General features: G+C 46.2%; 1 protein-coding gene across 1 annotated transcript in view; it reads left to right on the forward strand.

The window, feature by feature from the left end:
• The window catches only part of Sras (Ras converting CAAX endopeptidase Sras), a 96,652-nt gene that overhangs the window by 62,929 nt on the left and 14,815 nt on the right, over nt 1–18,908 (forward strand). The window lies entirely within an intron of this gene.

Raw genomic sequence — 18,908 nt, forward strand, 5'->3', positions numbered from 1 at the left:
TTATTAAATAAAATAGTTCCAGAGAAATTTTCCATGTCCTGTGGCCCCACACTCACTTTGAAGAAACCTGTCATTAGGCCAAGTGTTGAAGGCCAGCACCTGGAAAAGACAGAGAACCTTCATGCCGTTATACTTGTGAGAATATACCCGCAAGTCTCACAGAACTCTTATGCTTGGACATGTGGTGGCAGCTCAAGCTGTTGTGGAACTATCCCAGCTCCCACATGGATCAAGGAAGGATCTTGTATATGATAACGTTTAGACATGAATTTGAAATGTAAGATAAGGTAGTATAATTGGTTCCTTCATTGTTCTACCCCCTCTCCCAAGCGGTCGGACCAGATGTTGGTAAGTTTCACTTCAGAGCACCATTCTTTATATCCAAAGAAGTATATCTCCCCATCCCCCTTATGAGAAGGGGGATTGTGAATCATATGCCAACCTATTAATCATGTACTTAGTATTTGATTCTAATGTACGTCCCATTTGGGTAATAGTTCCTCTTGGCTTATCTAGTACAATTTTCATAGGTCTTAAAAGTTTTTCATCCTTATGGAAAACAGATAGGGTGTGTCAGTGGCCCATGCTTCGCTTCTCCACAGATCAAGCGTTAAACACTTTCAGGGAAGAATTAGAACCTTCCAGTTTTGGTTCCATGGGACTTCCAACCCTCAAAGCAGTAAATAAAAAGATTTTCAAAGTGATTTGTATTTTTCTTAGCCATGCAAACCTGAGTCCTTTAATTTAACTTCCTTGCTTAACCACCCCTCTAATTCCTGGGTCGAAGGATCAAAAGTGAGTCTTCTCCAACTTAACCATTTTACCCCCAGGCTATTTGGAAATTTCCAACCCTTAACCCCCAGGGGGTTATTTTTTTTCCAGCACATTTTGCAGTATATTTTTTAAAAATTGCTTAAACAGCCTTAATTTTTGTCATAGAGAGGTCAGGTTGGTCTCATTCTCTTGGAAATTACCTGAATTTTTTCAAAAAATTATCAAAAATATGAAGAAAAATTTTTTTTTTGGCATTTTTTTTGCAAGGACGTACCGGTACGTCTATGGGGGTAAAGGGATGGCTTTTGTGAAACGTACCAGTATGTCCTTTGGCGGTAAAAGGGTTAAGGGGTGCCTAGCTTCTTGCCCCACACCCTCACCAGTTTGATAACTACTCGTCATCCAACTTCAACAATCGATTCCAGCTTCCTCTGAAGAAATAACTTGGAAAAATGTTATTTTGATAATAAAATAAATTTTTGAATATACTTACCCGGTGATTATAATAGCTGCAACTCTGTTGCCCGACAGACAACTCTACGGTAAAAACTCGCCAGCGATCGCTACACAGGTTGCGGGTGTGCCCAACAGCGCCATCTGTCGTCCAGATACCCAGTACTCAATGTAAACAAAAGACTCAATTTTCTCCTCGTCCCACTGCGTCTCTATTGGGGAGGAAGGGAGGGTCCTTTAATTTATAATCACCGGGTAAGTATATTCAAAAATTTATTTTATTATCAAAATAACATTTTTCAATATTTAACTTAGCCGGTGATTATAATAGCTGATTCACACCCAGGGGGGTGGGTAGAGACCAGCAATATATGTTTACATTATTATGAGCTAAGAGTTTTTATTTCATTTTAGAAGTTATCAAAATAACAAAAACAAAATAAATAGGTACCTGGTAAGGAAGTCGACTTGAACAATTACTCTGCCTTTTTAAGTACGTCTTCCTTACGGAGCCTCGCGATCCTCTTAGGATGCTGATCGACCCCTAGGATCTGAAGTATCAAGGGTTGCAACCCATACAACAGGACCTCATCAAAACCCCTAATCTAGGCGCTCTCAAGAAATGACTTTGACCACCCGCCAAATCAACCAGGATGCGAAAGGCTTCTTAGCCTTCCGGACAACCCAAAAAACAACCATAAAAACATTTCAAGAGAAAGATTAAAAGGGTATGGAATTAGGGAATTGTAGTGGTTGAGCCCTCACCCACTACTGCACTCGCTGCTACGAATGGTCCCAGTGTGTAGCAGTTCTTGTAAAGAGACAGGACATCTTTCAAGTAAAATGACGCGAACACTGACTTGCTTCTCCAATAGGTTGCGTCCATTATACTTTGCAGAGATATATTTTGCTTAAAGGCCACGGAAGTTGTTACAGCTCTAACTTCGTGCGTCTTCACCTTAAGCAAAGTTCGGTCTTCCTCACTCAGATGTGAATGAGCTTCTCGTATAACAATCTGATAAAGTCTGACCAAGCATTCTTTGACAAAGGCAAGGATGGTTTCTTAACTGAACACCATAAAGCTTCAGATTGGCCTTGTAAAGGTTTAGTACGCTTTAAATAGAACTTAAGAGCTCTAACAGGGCATAAGACTCTTTCTAGTTCATTGCCTACGATCTCCGATAAGCTGGGGATATCGAAAGATTTAGGCCAAGGCGGAGAAGGCAGCTCATTTTTGGCTAGAAAACCAAGTTGTAGCGAACAAGTGGCTTTTTCTGACGAAAATCCTATGTTCTTGCTGAAGGCATGAATCTCACTGACTCTTTTAGCCGAGGCTAAGCATACCAGGAAAAGAGTCTTAAGAGTGAGATCTTTCAGGGAGGCTGATTGTAACGGCTCCAACCTGTCTGATATGAAGAATCTTAGTACCACGTCTAAATTCCATCCAGGGGTAGCCAAACGACGCTCCTTGGTGGTCTCAAAAGACTTAAGGAGGTCTTGTAGATCTTTATGTTTGGAAAGATCTAAGCCTCTATGCCGGAAGACCGATGCCAACATGCTTCTGTAGCCCTTGATAGTGGGAGCTGAAAGGGATCGTCCTTTTCTCAGGTATAAGAGAAGAACAGCTATTTGAGCTACAGAGTTACTGGTCGAGGATACAGAAACTGACTTGCACCAGTCTCGGAAGACTTCCCACTTCGATTGGTAGACTCTAATGGAAGAAGCTCTCCTTGCTCTAGCAAACGCACTGGCTGCTTCCTTCGAAAAGCCTCTAGCTCTCGAGAGTCTTTCGATAGTCTGAAGGCAGTCAGACGCAGAGCGTGGAGGCTTTGGAGTACCTTCTTTACGTGTGGCTGACGTAGAAGGTCTACCCTTAGAGGAAGACTACTGGGAACGTCTACTAACCATCGAAGTATCTCGGTGAACCATTCTCTCGCGGGCCAGAGGGAAGCAACTAACGTCAACCTTGTCCCTTCGTGAGAGGCGAACTTCTGCAGTACCTTGTTGACAATCTTGAACGGTGGGAATGCGTAGAGATCCAGATGTGACCAATCTAGGAGGAAAGCATCTATATGTATTGCTGCTGGGTCCGGGACTGGAGAGCAATAGATTGGAAGCCTCTTGGTCAGCGAGGTTGCAAAGAGATCTATGGATGGTTTACCCCAAGTGGCCCAAAGTCTCTTGCACACATCCTTGTGGAGGGTCCATTCGGTTGGAATTACTTGCCCTTTCCGACTGAGACAATCTGCTATGACGTTCAAGTCGCCTTGGATGAACCTCGTTACTAGGGAGATGTCTTGACCTTTTGACCAGATGAGCAGGTCCCTTGTGATCTCGTACAACGTCAGTGAGTGGGTACCTCCTTGTTTGGAGATGTACGCCAAGGCCGTGGTGATGTCAGAGTTAACTTCCACCACTTTGCCTCAAAGGAGAGACTTGAAGCTTTTCAAGGCCAGATGTACTGCCAACAGCTCCTTGCAGTTGATATGCATGCTCCTCTGACTCGAGTTCCACAGTCCTGAGCATTCCCGACCGTCTAGTGTCGCGCCCCAGCCCACGTCCGATGCGTCCGAGAAGAGAACGTGGTTGGGAGTCTGAACAGCCAGGGGAAGACCCTCTCTTAGGTTGATATTGTCCTTCCACCAAGTCAGACAAGACTTTATCTTTTCGGAAACCGGGATCGAGACCGCTTCTAGCGTCTTGTCCTTTTTCCAGTGAAAAGCTAGATGGTATTGAAGAGGACGGAGGTGTAGTCTTCCTAGTGACACAAATTGTTCCACGGATGACAGCGTCCCTACCAGACTCATCCACAGCCTGACTGAGCAGCGTTCCTTCTTCAGCATCTTCAGGATGGATAGCAGGGCTTGATCTATTCTGGGGGCTGATCGTCTTGTTGTTCAGCAACGTCCTCATCAGAGGGTTCCTCATTCGAAAACTGATGAGGAAATGGCAACGGAGTGGGCAACGTCTGGCTCGCTGAGTCCGGTCGCACTGGTGGATGCGTGACGGAGCCGGACGCAATATCATGGAACTGCTGCACAGTCTGTGAACTGTCAACAACCATGGTTGCGCGAGGAAGCACAGCGTCAACCTGAGACTGTCTAGACCGTCTGGGTTGTGCAGTCAACACCCTACCGGGTTGCTGAGGTTGACGCACTGCGTCAAAACAAGTCACCTCTGCTGGTTGTTGAACGTCCTGAACGTCAACAACCACCTCCGAGCGTCGCTTAACGTCAACGTGCGGCTGGCAACCCACACTGGGTCGCATCGGTGGAGGAACCACCTCAACTGGCTGACGCGAGTAGGTTACCTCAGCGTCAACAGGGCGCACAACCGACCGGTTGGAAGGTTGTTGGCCAGAAGGTTCGGTAGCAACCTTCTCCGCATTAAAGTCCTCTATCAAGGACGCAAGCTTGGACTGCATGTCTTGCAGCAAAGCCCATTTAGGGTCTACGGGAGCAGGTGTGGCAACAGACGGGGTTAGCGACTGAGGCGGTACCGTTTACCATCCCTGAAAGCCTTGTTATGCGTGACATAATTGTACAGCAAAACTTCAAAGGCTCGAAAACAGCTGTGAAGTTGACCTGTAAACAACTTGGAGCATCTCCTGGCCAGGCGCCAGGGAGAGTCTACGAGAATTGAGAAGTCTATCTGGGCAGAGGCATGAACTCCCAAGCCGAGAACTTCTCTCGTGTCATATCAGACTCTCGCTCTATAAACCAGTTTAAAAGAAGGGAAAGCAAAGGCTGTATCCCCCAAACTCCTCCTGGTGAAAAACCAGTCGCCTAGCCAACGTAAAGCTCTCTAGGAGAGCGAGAGAGCACTAGCTTAAAAACAACGGCTTCGAAGTAGCTAGGCCTAGTGTAAGCTCTGACGTTTAGGCGAACGAGGAGCAGCAGTTACAAAAAGATCCGGACAAAGATCCTTAAAAAAATCATCATGATTTAATTAAAGTCCATAGGAGGCTAAGCAGCTTTAGGCTCCACTCCATCTGACAAGAGTCCTCAAGGGAATATCAGTAGTAGGGAGAACAGCAACTTCCTCATCTACAGGAACCTTGTCCGATAAAAGCTGAGTCTCAAGCAAGGGAGAGACCTACCGTGGTGGCATTGCTTTACAAGCAGAGTCCACACTCACTGGTGCATTAGTAGCGGACCAGAACGCAACGTCATGTAACTGCTTGACAGTCTGTGAACTGTCAACAACTGAACTGTCAACCACAACAGGTGCGTGAGGACGCACAGCGTCCACTCGAGACTGCTTTGACTGCCTAGACTGAGCAGTCAAAACAACTCTAGAATGCGGAGGTTGACGCACAGCGTCAAAACAAGTCAACTCCGATTGTTAGTGAACGTCTATGAACGTCAACAGGAGCATCAGCAAGTGGCCTAACGTCCAAATGCGGCTGAAAAACCACACGAGACCGCATCGAGTGTGGTTCTAAACAACCTGACTGACGTGACTAAGCTACGCCAACGTCAACAGTAAGCACAAAGGAACGTTAGGTTGGCTGAAAGCCAGGATATCGATGAGATAAACGGCTAGACTCAACGGACTAATCGGCAGAATAGTCTTCCGTAAGGGAGGCAAGCATATACTGCATGTCTTGCCATACAACCCATTAAGGATCAACGGAAATGGTTGTGGTAAGAGACGAGGGTAACGTCTGTGACCGCAACACTTTGCCTACAAAAAAAGACACTCGGAGTCTGTGTTACGCTTTTGTTAGGCGGCGAGCAGTTATCCGATGACTGCATAGGGTCAGAGCTGTCCTAATGGTTGTAACCAGGACGCTGGACCTGTCTTGAAAGGACTGACTTTCGCTTAAGGGCTTCGAAACCTTGTGACAGGTTTCTTATGCGAAAAGTCTTCGGATGACGAGGAGAAACAACGTCTCTCTCGTCTTATGGTAGGGGAGATCTTGGTAAGATACACCCGATACCATAGAGGGAAAACGTCTGTTCGTTGGTCAAGGCCTCTCGAACCCATAAGTCGTTTGACATTACTTCTCCCCTGGGCTTGGGAGCATGTAAGAGGTCCCGGACTAGGTGAACGACAGGCACGAACAGACGAACCCTCGGACGCAACACTGTAACACTTTGCGCATATCACTTTATCACTTCGATTTTCTGTTTTGCACTTATTTCACTGAAATCGAAACTTTTACTGATTTCTACCTGAAACACGCAATTCTACCCTTCATTAAAAAGGTAGTAATTGCGAAATCAGTCGTATAATGCAAGCTCATTAATACCAGCAAAAAACAGAAAACATATTTTAAGATAAGAAAAAAAATCAGTGGCTGGGAAAGAGACTAAACACTAGTTCATATAACTACGTTTTCAATCTCTCACCGCACATAGCCTGGGGACGAGAATAAAAAACTAAAACGTTTTATCCTTCCTCCCCGTACAGCGACTAGGGACGAGAGTAACTCGAGAACAACGTTAACCGCTTGAACGGAACGTTTTCTCTCCTCTCTCTCCCTCCGTCTCTATCTCTCTCTCTCTCTCTTGATTTCGCACCTAAGAGAAGAGCCCAATTATATTTTGTCAAAAAAACATTTTTGGGCTCAAGCCATGGCGTCCTGATGGAAGGTTCCTTTTTGGTAGCTTCCTTGGGTATAAGACTACTAAGATATTCCCAGAGAATTTAACCACAGGTTATCACAGAATTCTAACTTCTGGAGCGAGTATCTCAAAGGTTTCCCTTTTAAGACATCGCACATCAACAGGGGACGCATGTCTGAACGCGCCACATAGCTATCTTCACCCCGAACAGAGTTAATGCTTCGGTGTGTAAGGGCTGAGAATAGCTGGGAGCCGCTCCACAGCCAATCTCACTCGTGGCTACTACTGATACTCGAGACGTAAACAAACGGACGCCATTGCTCAAATGACGTCACGCCCGTCTTCATCCTTTGTTTAGTAGCTGCCCTACTTAGACGGATTTTCCCTGTGTTAACTTTATCGTTTGGCATCTTCGTTATGTCGTTACCTTCAGCCTCGCCTTCTTCTGGAAAGTTGAGTACAAGGTTCCAGTATTGTTTAATTAAGCTCTGGCCGTAAAGTAAATATTACTTTCCGAGATAATTGCTGTTTTGTGGCAGAGCTGTGCCTCTACCGGACCCGCCATTTTATGGCGTCGTTGTTGTTATGTATGCCTTATTTAGTTAGCCACAACAACGTTTTCCGGCCTTATTTACTAATCGATTACATTAGTTTATTTAGTCTTCATAGCTAGGAACTTTTATATCGTGTTTAGACGCTTTTTATCGGTCATCGATTGACCTCATACCAGTCGGCTACTATAGCCCCCAGGCCAGGAGCCTACATACAAGTGTTCATGCATGATTTATTAGTGATCCTAGGCTAAGTTATGAAGATAGTGGCATTATTTTACAATACTTTTGACAGTGATGCAAATGTTTTCGCCTTCAGGGACCATATAGGGGATAGGCTAGTCAGTGACTCTTTCTAGCCTAACCTACTGGTAGGACCCCTATATGCTTCCTTCATCCCCTGCCTTGGCATTCCCTCTAATTAGCCTTGATTCCTTTTCTGAGTAAAGGGATCAATTGTCTAATAGAGTATATATCGCCTCTCTGTCCTCCCTAAGGGAATGAACCTCCCTTAGGGTTGCGTCCGAGAGTGAGGTTAGGCTAGCCCTACCTCTATGGCTAGGATCGTCTATGACTTTCCTGCGATAGCGATATGTCTTCTTCCTTTCCTAGTTCAGGACTTTTAGCCCTGCTCTAGGTTGGGTTAGGAAGATTTCTCTGTTCCATGCTGAAACTGTACTCATGCACCGTTTTAGCCGATCTGCCTGATCTTAGGTTAGGGAGTGTCCTCCCTTTCCCTAGTGGCCGCTCTGGTACAGAAACCCTTCCTTGGAAGACTTCTCTCTTCTCCCACCCCACCTATCTCTTGTATAGCCTAGCCTATGCTTAGGTTAGTCTATACCCATCTGTCCCCTGTCCTACAACTCCTCCCTAGGGTGGAATAGTAGGGCTACCCGAGCTTCCATGTGCTGTCCGCTCTGGTACATATACCTTCATAGTGTCCTATGGGGTTAGTTGCTAGAATAGTTCTGCATATGGGAGTCTCCCCCCCCCTTTGGGTGTCCCCTAGCCCTCCCTTGGGCTACCTTGCTCCCGGTCCTCAGTGACCCCTGCTCCTGGATGTTAGAGCCTGCCTCTATCATGGGTACACCCTCTCAGGGGAGGGGGGGATGTCCGGAGTCCATGACGGTACCTCCTGCATTCCTTCCCTCCCCCCTGTCTCTCTCCCTATCCGGGTGCCGGTCTCTTGCCGCCTCTATTGTCGGCAATACCTGCCTCCTACCTTGGTGACTCTCCCTAACCTTGCCGCCAGCCCCCCGTGTACCGAGGGACTGCCGGCTGCCGCCGGCTACTACCGGTGGCTCTCCTCCTCCTAGCTTGTCGTCCGCTCGCCGGTCGGCCGCCGGAGTGCCGGCAACCCGGTACAGCTTTAACCATCCTTATCCCAGTCACCAATCCGGCATCCTCCGACTGCCGGAGCCGCCGCTCCCTGCCGGCGTGCCGCCGTTGTGCCGGCAGCCGCCAACCTGGTTTATGAATGACTTTAAACATTGTCTGTCCTAATGCCAGAATCTCTGCTGGAGCGAACTCCGGCATGCCGGCGGCTTGCCGGATACCCCCGGAGGCGTCAAGAATACTTGCACCCCCTTCTTATAGCTATCATATGACAATGATAGCCCTATATCGCAAACAGATAGACTGTTTCTACTATTAAGATCAGTACCTTGGTACTGTTCTGTTAGTGATCATGCTGTCTCTTTGCATTCTTCTAAATTCCAGCATGCTGCGTGCATCTTAGCACGGCTGGTTGCCAGAAGCAGTTACCTTAAAAAGAGGCCTTCTAGCCCCTAACTTGGGACCGAATGATCTCGGTCCCAATCTTGCCCTTGGGTTTTTTCCACGGAATTCCAATATACTATGGAACTCTAAGGAATTATATCCGGTGCCTTCGGTCACTCGGATTATCCAAGGACCAAGCTTATGGTAACCAGCCGGGCGAGATGCATGGAGTATGTTCTCCTTTACTATTTCAATCTCTATGCATCACACCCTTCATTAAGTTAAAATTAATAATTAATATTAACTTAGTTTAAGAGCCATTCTTATGACTCCCCCATACTCATTTTCTCTTTCTTCCACAGGAGGAGCAGATGAAGTGTGATTTCGCCTTCTGCGCTGTGAAACGCCCGCAGTTTTACGGGCATACGGCTTGCAGGACTCACGCCCCTTGTGCAGACAAGAAAGGGGATTTGAAGTTTTGGAATCCACTGAACTGTACGGTCTGTCAGGCTCACCTAGTTGAAGCCTTCCATAACCCTCCCTCAGCGGAGATCAGAGACATTTCTCGTGAAAAGCTGCGCAAGTGGGTGCGTGGCTTCCAGAAAAATGCTACCGGACCTTACCTGGCCACCGAAGAACTGAGGTCACTTTTGTTCCCTAAGGCCTCCCCTGATTCAGTGGTACCCAAAGACGTGATCCCCACTGTCCAAATTACGGTGGAACCTGATGTAGTCATGGCTCAGTCCATGCACGAGTGCCGTTTGGATTCCGAAGATGACGAACAGATTTCGGATGTCTCGGAAGACACGGAGAAAACGCTTATGGCTCAAGGAGCCGAAGATGACGAAGACAAGGTGGAATACGCCGAGTCGGAGCAAGAGGTCGCTCCTCCGTCCATCCCCCCTCCTACTCCTACACCGACGGAAGTGTCTATTCCGTCTACCTCCTCGACCCCGGATCCTTCTTCTTCCACTCAAGAATTGATCCGACTGATTAGAGCCGTCATGGATGACAGGCTGAAGGAGAACCAGGAGTCCATCAGGTCTATGATAGGATCCAGAGAACCGAAGAGGATTTCGGTCAAGGATCTCCCCGCTTGCTCACATGCCAACCCGTGGAGGTATGCTGAGCTTATGGTTATCGCGACCGGCAGGATCTTCGTCAGTGATAAGATCGGCACGGTCCCTTTGGAAGACGTGGAGTTCTTCCCAAACTTTGAGGCCTACCCGGACTGTTACGTCCGGCTTCGTTCCGAACCTGCCTCGAAGGAAGAGACCGAACCTAAGGAAGAGATAGTGTTCGATCTCGCAAAGGCCCAGGCTATGCTAGCCGCCGCATTCAAGAGTAGAGGCTTTACCTGCTCTAAGCTTCCGGCCCTGAGCAAGAAGCACCCTACTTATGTTGCACCTGAAACTGCGGTTCTTCCATTCTTGGAAAAGGCCTTAGCTGCATGCCTTAAAGCTGCGGATAAAGGGAAACCCTGCCCTGCATTGGAGGAGTGCAGACCCTTCTCCATAGTGACCCCCCCTGACGCTCGACACTGGAAAGATGTCCAACATACTTTCGTCGTGGGAAGGCTCGATCCTGACGTCGCCGGACGTCAGTTTAATGAAGACCTCCCTAAGCTCAACGATCACCTCCTTCGTCGGGAACAAGATACGAAGGAGAGGCTTGCAGCATCCCTATCTCATCAAGTCCAACTCGAAGTTATGGCCTGTGACACCAGAGTACCAGACCACTACATGGTACTCTCCAAATCCCACTTATTGACTGTAATGAAGGACTTGTACCACTTCATAAAGGCTCGAAGAGCCTGTCGTGAATTCGTGTTTGCTGGTGCCACCGTGAAACACGAACCCCGGAGGCTGATTTCCTCCAACATCTGGGGAAAACACCTCTTTCCTTCTGACCTTGTGAAGGAAATCACTGACAGAGCCGCCACGGAGAATAGGAACCTTCTCCACAAGTGGGGCATGTCCAGAAAAAGGAAACCCTCTCAGGACGACGGACCTCAACCTAAGAGGAAATCCCAAAAGCCAAAACCCCAGCAACGTCAGCAAAGACGTCAGTTTCCGGGACCCGCTACCTCCCAAGTGGTTGCCCAACCACAACAGACCTTTCAATTGGTCCCCCAACCGGTGTTGTCACAGTCACCGGTCTTCACCCCTGCCTTTGAGCAACAGTCAACTACCTTTCGTGCCAAAGGTAGAGGCTCATTCAGGGGTGCAAGCAAAGACGCCTCTCGCCGTCCCTCCAGAGGTAGAGGAGGAAAGGGAGCTAGCGGCCGAGGCAGCAAGCCCTCGGGACACCAGAAGCAATGAAGTGCTTCCGGTGGGAGGAAGACTCCGCCAATTCCAGGATCGTTGGACCTTCGATCCCTGGGCGCACAGCATCGTCAAGAAGGGTCTAGGCTGGAGTTGGACTCAACCACCCCCAATCTTCCAGCAATTCTTCCAACAATCAACCCCCCTTCTGGAAGAATATGTTCTAGACCTCTTGAACAAGAAGGTGATAAGGAAGGTAAAGTCCACCAGGTTCCAAGGGAGACTGTTTTGTGTCCCCAAGAAGGACTCAGACAAACTCAGAGTCATTCTGGACTTATCCCCCCTCAACAAGTTCATAGCGAACGACAAATTCAAGATGCTGACGCTTCAACAAATAAGGACCCTTCTGCCTCGAGGTTCCTACACGGTCTCCATAGACCTGGCGGATGCCTACTGGCATGTTCCAATGAACCATCACGCTTCCTCCTACCTAGGATTTTGACTCCAAAGGAAAAGCTACGCCTTCCGGGCCATGCCCTTCGGCCTCAACGTGGCCCCTCGGATCTTCACAAAACTGGCGGATGCCATAGTACAACAACTCCGCCTAAGAAACGTCCAGGTGATGGCCTACCTCGACGACTGGCTAGTCTGGGCTCCATCGCCCGAAGATTGTGCAAAATCTTGCAACGAAGTTACCCAGTACCTAGAACACCTGGGATTCAAGATCAACGAGAAAAAATCTCGCCTCTCTCCAGCTCAGAAGTTTCAGTGGTTGGGAATCCACTGGAACCTTCAGTCACACCGCCTTTCCATCCCCCAGAAGAAAAGGAAGGAAATAGCAGGGTCTGTCAAGCGACTACTGAAATCCAAACGCATTTCAAGATGACAGCAGGAACAAGTTCTAGGCTCTCTACAGTTCGCCTCAGTGACAAACCCAGTGCTTCGCGCACAGCTAAAGGATGCCGCGGGAGTCTGGAGACGTTCGGCATCCATCGCTCGAAGAGACCTCAAGAGACGGCTTCCAAACAGACTGCGACGTCTCCTAAAGCCGTGGTCGGAAGAAAAGGCCCTGAAAAGGTCCATTCCTCTCCAACACCCTCCTCCATCACTCAACATCCACACGGATGCCTCACTGGAAGGTTGGGGAGGTCACTCCCACCAGAAACAGGCTCAAGGCACCTGGTCTCCCCTGTTCAAGACGTTCCACATAAACATCTTGGAGGCCATGGCGGTCCTTCTAACACTGAAGAAGTTATCCCCGCCGCCCTCGATCCACATCCGTCTAACCCTAGACAACTCGGTGGTAGTTCGTTGTCTCAATCGCCAAGGCTCAAGATCGCCCCAGATAAATCAGGTGCTTCTCCCAATCTTCCGTCTGGCAGAGAAGAAGAAGTGGCACCTGTCTGCAGTTCACCTACAAGGATTCCGCAACGTGACAGCGGATGCTCTATCTCGGACAAACCCGATAGAGTCGGAATGGTCTCTAGACGCAAGATCGTTCTCCTTCATCTCTCACCAAGTCCCAGAACTTCAGATAGATCTCTTTGCAACGAGCGACAACAATCAACTTCCTCTGTATGTAGCCCCGTACGAGGACCCCAAAGCAGAAGCAGTGGATGCCATGTCACTGGACTGGAACAGATGGTCCAAGATCTACCTGTTCCCCCCCACCAACCTTCTGTTGAAAGTCCTCTCCAAACTGAGAACCTTCAAAGGGACAGCGGCCCTAGTGGCTCCCAAGTGGCCCCGGAGCAACTGGTACCCCCTGGTCCTGGAGCTGCAGCCCAAGCTGATCCCTCTCCCGGGCCCAGTTCTCTCTCAACAAGTACAGAAGTCGACTGTCTTCGCTTCATCATCGAAAATCAAGGACCTTCATCTCATGATTTTCTCTCCCTAGCCGCAAAGAAGAGGTTTGGGATCTCGAAGAAAAGTCTGGACTTCCTAGAGGAATACAAGACCGAATCCACGAGACGGCAATATGAATCATCCTGGAGGAAATGGGTCTCCTTTGTCAAGACAAAAAATCCTAAAGAAATCACGATTGATTTCTGCATGTCCTTCTTTATTCACCTTCATGGACAGGGATTAGCAGCCAATACGATATCAACCTGCAAATCAGCCTTGACTAGACCAATTCTATATGCTTTCCAAATTGATCTGTCCAACGACATCTTCAACAAACTACCGAAAGCATGTGCTCGCCTACGCCCAGCACCCCCACCGAAACCGATCTCCTGGTCACTAGACAAGATACTCCATTTCGCCTCCAACTTGGACAATGATTCATGCCCTCTCAAGGATCTGACTCAGAAAGTTATATTTTTATTTGCTCTCGCTTCAGGAGCTCGAGTCAGCGAAATAGTGGCATTATCAAGAGAAGAAGGACACATCCTGTTTACCGATACAGGAGAAGTTACCCTCTCCCCTGATCCGACGTTTCTCGCCAAAAATGAATTACCCACCAAAAGATGGGGCCCTTGGAGAATATGCCCCCTGAAGGAGGATGCCTCTCTATGTCCAGTAGAGAGCCTCAAGGTCTATCTTCGCAGAACTTCAAACTTTGGTGGAGGCCAACTCTTCAAAGGAGAAACATCGGGCAGCGACCTGTCACTGAAACAATTAAGAGCGAAAATCACCTACTTCATTCGCAGAGCGGATCCGAACAGTACACCCGCTGGTCATGATCCTAGAAAAGTGGCATCATCTCTGAATTTCTTTCAGAGCATGGACTTTGAAAGCCTTAAAAACTTCACGGGCTGGAAGTCCTCGCGAGTTTTCTTTAAACATTATGCGAAACAAGTGCACGAAGTCAAACATTTTGTGGTAGCCGCAGGTAGTGTTATGAAACCTGCACCTAACTCTGCGCAGAACAGTGAGTTACTTGGGACTCTAACTCTTCGAGTGCCTATGTTGACCCTCGAGCGATTCATAGTGATGTCGAAAAACACTTAGTGCTTTTATAACTGTTCTTATCCCAGGTGAAATGTCATAGTGTCACACAAGTGCCGCATGCCCTGAGCATGATGTGTTTTTAATCAAAGACTTGCGTTCCTCGAGAACGAGTACCTACTAATAATCTTGAAATTCCTTTTCAGATTCAAGAGCAAGCCTTTATTTCTATGTACATTATAATTACTGTAAATGAACTTTACTTATTGCTGTAAATTAATCAATTTCTGCATTTGTGAAATAAAATTTCTATTTTATTACTTGTGCGTCTCAATCAGCTCCTACTTACTATGAAATACATACCTGTCATAGTTTTATTTATTCCCCCTTTCCTTATGGTTATGAAGAAATTAAGATGCTTAATCTTAAATTATATTCACTCTGATTAAGTAAGGTTCCTACACGAATACTTACTTTTGATACCCGGGAGATGAACTCAATACACAGTGCCCAACCACCACTGGTCTAATTTCAGAATGTTCCTATACAAATACCAAACATTCAGCTTCATCTCTAAGTTCTTCAAGTTCTTCTATCAGGATGAATAGCCCTTCAATACCACTTTGACGTCGGCATAGCCCATGGGAACTTCACTGCCAAGGGGGGCAGGATACTTCTTCCCTATGGTTCTTGATCAAAGATTACTATGCTGTTTTGTCAATGCCTTGGCACTTAATACTAGGGGAAAATCTACCACGATACATTGATTCTCTGGTACTCTTCCATCAGGACGCCATGGCTTGAGCCCAAAAAACGGATTTTGAGCGAAGCGAAAAATCTATTTTTGGGTGAGATAGCCATGGCGTCCTGATGGACCCTCCCTACTACTTCGTCCAGTTTTGTTCCCACCCTGTGCTACTGTATCATGGTGATGGGCAGCAACTGGCTTCAGGATGAAGACGGGCGTGACGTCATTTGAGCAATGGCGTCCGTTTGTTTACGTCTCGAGTATCAGTAGTAGCCACGAGTGAGATTGGCTGTGGAGCGGCTCCCAGCTATTCTCAGCCCTTACACACCGAAGCATTAACTCTGTTCGGGGTGAAGATAGCTATGTGGCGCGTTCAGACATGCGTCCCCTGTTGATGTGCGATGTCTTAAAAGGGAAACCTTTGAGATACTCGCTCCAGAAGTTAGAATTCTGTGATAACCTGTGGTTAAATTCTCTGGGAATATCTTAGTAGTCTTATACCCAAGGAAGCTACCAAAAAGGAACCTTCCATCAGGACGCCATGGCTATCTCACCCAAAAATAGATTTTTCGCTTCGCTCAAAATCCGTTGTTATTTGACTAACTGAAAGGTTTTTCAATTAAAAAGTTCCTTTAAAATAGAATTTAAAACATTTAAGCTAAGAAAGAATGAACAAAACGTCAGAATCGATTTACTCTTACTGCAAAGTGAAACCGTGATACACTCTCTCTCTATCGTAACGATAGAGCGCATGTTGAACGTCCTGAACGTCAACAACTGCGTAGCATAAATAAACTAAACGTTAGTTCATCTTTGAAAACAGTACGAAGACTATCAAAGAACTTCTTTCATAAAATATTACATTTAAAAAGTTTTAAATCCTTAGCTCTTTAAAAGCTAATTACGATATAAAGGGTTCAACGTTGATTAACTTCGGTTTCCAAGTTAGGACCGCCTACTCTCAGGAAAGGTCTATATAAACAAAACATTAAAATTATTTTTATATGTTTATAATAAATGGAAAGTTAATCGAAGAGGCCTAATAAAGGCGGAGAGATATAAAATATATACTAGAGGAAAATCTATAACGTGATATAATTACTAAAAGCCTAAACACACTTCCGTCTAAGGGAAGGGTCGGCCATTTAAAAGTGAAAGAAAGTCCATACTCTCTTTGTCACCATAATTAAATCTATCCAAAACGAGTTCAAGATTTAAGATGAAGATAAAACACCTGCATAGCGAAAGCTCAAAACTAGAATAAAGTACTTCACCAATTAGTTGTGAAAAAACTCCAGTTTAGCAACGGCGAGTAAGTACGTCTTGTCGATAGCTCGACAGAGAGAAAATTGAGTCTTTTGTTTACATTGAGTACTGGGTATCTGGACGACAGATGGCGCTGTTGGGCACACCCGCAACCTGTGTAGCGATCGCTGGCGAGTTTTTACTGTAGAGTTGTCTGTCGGGCAACAGAGTTGCAGCTTATATAATCACCGGCTAAGTTAAATATTGAAAAATACAAATTACTTGAAATTTTTTTTTCAATATTTGTTAGAGGTCTGGAAGCTAGTGGCTTTGATGGTGTTAGCATGGTTACTACAATATAAGTATTGAAATAATATTTTTTGGTATAGATAAACATATCTGTCTGTTCATTGACAATATCTGCTTTCAAAGGAGGGGTCTCCATATAAATGACAAGGATTTGTAACCTTGTAGAATTAAGTCATAAATTGGGAAGGTGGTCTGCATGTTGTTTAGAAATCAGACCTCAAATGAACCCTACTATCTTGCACTTGTGTCACCTTCCTCCTCACAAACCATCTGCTAGTTAATCTCCTTGTTGACAGTTTCAAAGATACCCATGGAAATGATTGGTTTGTACTCTAGAAAAAATAGAAATCATCCAGATTTGAAACTTGGTCTTTCATCCGGGAATAACAAAATGTTATTGTAATAAAGAGCTTTTATTCATAAAGTAGAATAAGATTTATTTTCCATTTCTATTTTCATATAGATCAAAATTCTTTCAGTATTGTGTATACAGCAGTGTATTTTGTAATCACTAGTTTAGCACAAGACTGAAAAAAATGACTTAACCAATAAATTATGCAAAGAAAAAGTAAAGTGACTTGAGATTGCCTTATTGAATTCAGATTTCATATCTGAATCAAACTGAGAAAGTACATGTAGGCTGCACACCTTACCATTCCGGAGAGTTTTCCCAAACTTCAAGGCTCACTTCTGTACTAGGCATGTAGCCTTTCTTACAAGATAACTCTACAGTCAGCGCGGATCGCTGTGTCCGGGTAGTGGGCCGGACACAGCGTTCCGCGCAAATCGGAGGCATGGGGTTTATCGGGGAAAAAATCGACTGGGACAAATTGACATCTTTTTATACAAGTTGGCATCTACATATCTGCATAGGTGGAAGCTAGCCAGTGTGTTTCCTGTAGTCGTGGAGTGAGGTTGTGTCAGGTTGAGAGGGCCGAGTTGCAATCGTTCTTTTGTGAGTTCGCGTGGCATTTTTGTGTATCAACCCCCCCCCCCCCCCCGTGATGTCTAGACCCCGTACAAGTCACGATGACATTGTTAGAGTGATAACCTGTCATAATTTAGGTCTGCAAACGAAGGAAATCGTGAAGAATACTGGCGTGAACGAGAGGACAGTGAGGCGCTTGGTGGCGAAGTACAAGGCAGGAGGTAGCGCCTAGGTCCCTTCTCACTCCCAGGCTGGTTCCCCTCCCCGGAAGATTCCTGATCGTACTTTACATATATTAAAGCGAACCCTAAAAGAAAATCCAACATTAACGGCTAAGCAACTGAAAGAACAGAACCCTAAATTGTTGAGCGACGTCAGTGTTCGTACGATTCAGGAAAACCTGTCGAAGCGCCTCGACTTCGAGAAAGTGATCGCGCGAAAGAAGCCCGCTTTAACTTTGAAACAAAGGCAGAGGAGGGTTGCTTTTGCCAAGACATACAAGGATTGGACCTTGGAGCAGTGGCGTAGTGTCTTGTGGAGTGACGAAGCGACCTTTTGTGTGAGTGAAACGACCGGGAAAAAAGTGTGGCGGCGAAAGGGGTCAGATCCTCTTAAGCCTAATCTCACGGCCAAGACATTTAAGCACCCAGCATCGCTTATGGTCTGGGGTTCGTTTGCCTACGGTGGTGCCCCAAGCCTTGTTGTTTTGCCTAAAGGCATAACGGTTAATGCTGACCGCTATTTGAACATTCTAAAAGACACTTTAGCGGATTGTTTTGCGGCTACAGGAGCTGAAATTTTTCAGCAGGACGGTGCCCCTTGCCATACGGCTAAAAAAGTGAAAAAATGGCTGGAAAATAGCGAAGTGAACTATATTCCTGATTGGCCAGGTCAAAGTCCTGATATTTCGCCCATTGAGAACCTTTGGGCGATAGTTAAAGCCCGCCTTCGTAAAGAAGTGACGACAAACGTGACACTTCTCGAGGCGGCGCTCCATAAGGTGTGGGCGGAAATACCTGCTGAAATACTCCAAAACCTCGCCGATAGTGTTCCTCGACGACTTTTGGAGGTCAAGAAGAGGAAAGGCTACCCTATAGACTAGTAGTAGGGATATTGGTGAGTGTTCAATTAAATTTTTATTGATTTATATTGTGTATTAGTGTAGATATGGGGGGGGGACCAAATTAATGCACGGCGGATGCTGCCCAGACAGACCGACCCGCGCTGACTGTAAATGTACTTTGAAAGCATTTATTACTTATTAGCTTAGCTGGTAATATCTTGGACTTCCATATTAAGGTTTTGTGGTCTTTCCTGATGTGTGATAGTAATTTATGTAGTTTATATTACCCTTGTAATTTTGTTTATTTCAAATTTTGTATTATATTTTGTCCTTTTTTTTATTCTCATGCTATGTATTTTGATGTTCAGGAAATATCAATACTCAACCATCTTGTT

Source organism: Palaemon carinicauda, chromosome 33, assembly GCF_036898095.1.
Source record: "Palaemon carinicauda isolate YSFRI2023 chromosome 33, ASM3689809v2, whole genome shotgun sequence".
Taxonomy (NCBI): Eukaryota; Metazoa; Arthropoda; class Malacostraca; order Decapoda; family Palaemonidae; genus Palaemon; species Palaemon carinicauda.